The sequence below is a fragment of the Myotis davidii genome, unplaced genomic scaffold (assembly GCF_000327345.1).
Source record: "Myotis davidii unplaced genomic scaffold, ASM32734v1 scaffold1121, whole genome shotgun sequence".
Lineage (NCBI taxonomy): Eukaryota > Metazoa > Chordata > Mammalia > Chiroptera > Vespertilionidae > Myotis > Myotis davidii.
In genome coordinates, this window is record NW_006291439.1 from 173,687 (window position 1) to 178,035 (window position 4,349).

The 4,349-nt window shown below is 47.3% G+C and overlaps 1 long non-coding RNA gene across 1 annotated transcript in view; it reads left to right on the forward strand.

Annotated features, from left to right (window-relative positions):
- Window positions 1–785, forward strand: part of LOC107183231 — a 4,199-nt gene extending 3,414 nt beyond the window's left edge. Inside the window, exon 2 of the long non-coding RNA XR_001514026.1 lies at window positions 420–785. This is a non-coding gene — a long non-coding RNA (uncharacterized LOC107183231). The remainder of the gene's footprint in view (window positions 1–419) is intronic.
- Window positions 786–4,349: the final 3,564 nt, after the last annotated feature.

Below are 4,349 nucleotides of genomic sequence, written 5' to 3' on the forward strand. Positions count from 1 at the left end.
TGAAGCTAGGACTGAGGGAAGCCCGGGTCCCAGGTGCCAGAGGGAAGCTGGTGCCAGCAGCTGGGGGAAGGAAGGCCTATTCTTGCACGAATTTTGTGCATCAGTCCTCTAGTATTAAAAAGAATAAAATAAACTACTTCAGAACAGCCAAGCTGATGGGATCTCAGAAAACTAAAGAGCAAGTAGAACCTGGTCCTCTCTGCCTCAGTCACCCTAAACTAGAAGCACAGAGACTCACCCACTTAAGAAAAGGGAAGTCCACACTGAAATCACTTAGCCCCAAACCATGGGTTCTGATATGTGGACAGGAAATATAGCCCATATCTACTTAGGAGATACCCCACCTGAAGCATGGGAAAATAGCTATTCAACTACAGACTAAATTTCAGTGTCTCTTCCTCTCGTTTTACCTGATGCAGTCTCTAGGTACAGGAGGAGACAGAATGAAAATACCTTCTTGCTTATACCAGGCAACATGGAAAAACCAAGTCTCCTCAAAGCCCCTACAACTTTTTGTTCCCTATCCCACCTGATCCCTTTGGACACCTGCTGATTATGATGATCCCAGAAAAGCAGATGGACAGGTTTCACATTCAACCAATCAGAAGGCCAGGTTGCCCTAGAGCTCCCTAACTCAAAGTGTCATGACTTAAACCTTAGGAAATGAAGAAATATTGTTTCACAAGACAGGCTACTGGAAAATTAGGCAGAATATAGGAAAGCACTGTGGTCCTAATTATTCATCAATGGATATCCTATCCTATATAATAAGAAAAACATGTAAATTGACCATCCCTCCGCTATGGTCAGGTTAATTTTCATACACAGGTGCCGGGTGGAGAGCAGAGCCAGAGAGCTTGTGGCTGAGAGGACTTGGCAGAGTGGGAGGCCATGGGACGGAGACAGAGCAGGAAGGGAAAACCAAGAGCGTGGGGAGCATCAGGAATTCTGAGAATTGTAGTTCTGGTGGCAGACAGATCTCCTAGACCAGTGGTCAGCAAACTGCGGCTCGCGAGCCACATGCGGCTCTTTGGTCCCAAGTGGGCTCTTCCACAAAATACCACGTGTGGGCGCACACGTACAGTGCGATTGAAACTTTGTGGCCCATGCGCAGAAGTCGGTTTTCGGCCTGGGCGAGTCTATTTTGAAGAAGTGGCGTTAGAAGAAGTGGGGGATGCTGGTCGGTCAGGTGACAGGAGACGCGGTGCGGGTGGGCTATGGGATACACAGCGCAGGGAGATACATTGTTCTGAGGTATGTTCGCTGAGGTCGACCCCTTCCAACTCTCCCATCCACGCTCCTCTATCTGAAACAAGTATACAAGACGAGTGTGGATGGGAGAGTTGGAAGGGGTCAACCTCAGCGAACGTACCTCAATCAGATTGAGTAAGTCAGTATTTTGTGGGAGTGCCACACTCAAGGGGCCAAAGAGCTGCATGTGGCTCGCAAGCCGCATTTTGCCGACCACTGTCCTAGACCAGTGGTTCTCAACCTTCCTAATTCCGTGACCCTTTAATACAGTTCATGTTGTGGGTGACCTGAAGCCATAAAGTTATTTTCGTTGCTACTACATAACTGTAATTTTGCTACTGTTATGAATCATAATGTAAATACCTGTCTGATATTTCAGGATGTATTTTCATTATTACAAATTGAACATAATTAAAGCATAGTGATTAATCACAAAAACAATATGTAATTATATATGTGTTCTCCGATGGTCTTAGGCGACCCCTGTGAAAGGGTCATTCGACCCCCAAAGGGGTCTTGATCCACAGGTTGAGAACCACTGTCCTAGACACTAGAGCAAAGTGAGCCTGGAGCAAGTTACTGTGGGGGATGGAGGGACATAAGTAAAATCAGAGTGTCTAGGAGAAACTAAAGGGAAGATATCCTAAAACTTCCAGGAAATCGCCACCAATGAAGCAAGGGGAAAAAAAATTGCCTCTGTTATTCTGTAAACAACAAACCAAACTGAGTTGGGGGTCTCAGACAATTCACTCATATGATTGCAAAGACAGAAACTCCCGGATTGGAGAGGGCTCCCCGATTGGAGAGGGTGCAGGTCGGGCTGAGGAACCCCCACACCTCCCAGTGCATGGATGTCGTGCACCGGGCCTCTAGTAATTCTATAATAGGCCTCAATTATCTGAGGATTAACTCCTTCCATTTGAGGGGGAAAAACAGCCACTTTTCAGTTCTAGATTCCAAGATCATTTAAGGTCCCTAAAATTATCAGAGTTTCAAGGTCAGTGGTTCTAAATCTGGGGCGATTTTGCCCCCGTGGGGACATTCAGAAATGTATGGAGACATTTTAGATTGTCATATGGTGGACTAAGGGTGGGTGTTACTGGCAAGCAGTGAATAGAGGTCATGGATGCTGTTAAGCATCTACAATGCACAGGAGAGTCCCCATGACAAAGAATTCTCTGGCCCAAAATGTCAGCACTGCTGAGAAGGAGACCCTACCCCAGAAGGAGGTGGTCACGGGTCTGAAAGAATAGGGCCGGCAGGTCACTTTCCACCCTGGATCTGGAGAAGAAAGCCACGGCCCCCCTGACCCAAACCCATTCAACAGTGTGCCAGAGGAAAGAAAAGCCAGGCGGGCAGGCTCATTTAATTCCTAAGTCCAACTGGCACTCAAGAGTTCTATCTCACTCCAACCTCGGTCTCTTACCACCTGCTGTTGCCATTCAGGTGAACAGCAGGTGGGAGGGCTGTACTCCCTCGGCCCCATCCGAGAGGTCTAATTTGACCTAGTCCAGTGGTCGGCAAACTCATTAGTCAACAGAGCCAAATGTCAACAGGACAACGATTGAAATTTCTTTTGAGAGCCAAATTTTTTTAAACTTAAACTATATAGGTAGGTACATTGTTATTAACTTAATTAGGGTACTCCTAAGCTGGCCTTTGCTAAAAACGTCCTCAATCTGAGGGGTCGACCTCAGCGAACGTACCCCCACTTCTTCTAACACCACTTCTTCAAAATAGACTCGCCCAGCTGAAAACCGACTTCTGCGCATGGGCCATGAAGTTTCAATCACACTGTACGTGGGCGCCTGCACGTGGCATTTTGTGGAAGAGCCACACTCAAAGGGCCAAAGAGCCGCATGTGGCTCGAGAGCCTCAGTTTGCCGACCACTGACCTAGTACAATCCAGACCTCTGTGAAGATAAGAGAAATTCCATCCTGTGCAAGACAGACACAGAGGGTCCCACACTTAACCCCCATAGCCATCCTTAAAGTCCTGAAAGGCTGCTGATCAGACTCATTTAATGAAGCCACATGGAGAAGAGGCCTAAGTCTCCCAAGGCCATGTCCTTGGGAGAAATGTCAGGAGGCTGGTAACAGGCAACTCTCCCCACTTAATGATCATATAGGATGGCGAGTTCACTCACTCAGCAATCCAACAGGAGTTCCAAGAATCTATCTAACTTCAGCATTAAAAGATCATGGCCAACTTCCTCTTAATCCAAAACACACTCAGCCTTCTGTGGCAATGAAGCAAGGGAAGTCAGCTTAAGTTACAGAGAACCTCGACGAAGGTACCGGAGTAGTGAGGAGAAGGTACCCATTCTGACCACAAGGTGACAAGAACTCCTGGGACTTGGTGTCTGAAATAACGCTAGACACCACATTTGAGACCCTAACATTGAGTCCCCCCTACAGTTTTCCCAAAGTGCTCCTTTGTTCTTAGGAATTGCTGCGTTTCTTAGAGTTGTCATTTCTTCTCTTGAGGAGGGCCAAGCCAGCCAAAGACCAAGGGACAGACTGTGTGCATCCACTGGACTTCCTCTTGATTGGTCGTTCTCTATGAGGTTTCTACTTCCAAGCAAAGTCAAGCCTCATCCCAACAAAGGATGATAACTGTATTTCCACAAAACTGAAGGTATGTGACTCTCTCAGAGCCCTTAAGAAGCAACGTTATGTGGAAGAACTAAAAAGTGAGGGCCTGAACAAATAGAAGAAAGAGTAAGCAACAACCTTCCGAGGGGCACCCTTCAGTGGACAGGCTCCTAAGTGCAATGTTCCACGCGATTAAAAAAGCGTGTCTCAGCGCTACCAGAACACCAGGTCAAAACAAAACAAAGCTGGGGACTGGCCCAACACACCTAATTCCTCCTTTCTCTCCTATTTATATCGTTACCGAAACAGACCATACGCACTCAGTGGTACGTGAGAACTCATTTTACCTGCCACCGAGCTCAAGCCAATACGGTTTTCCTGCATCTCCATTCCCTTCCAACGTCTGCACACAGCACAAGAGCCCAGGCTTACCTCTGCGCAGACTTCGTTTCCAGGGGTCTCCCTAGCAGAAGGTCAAGGCCAGAAAAACAAATGTGGGGGAA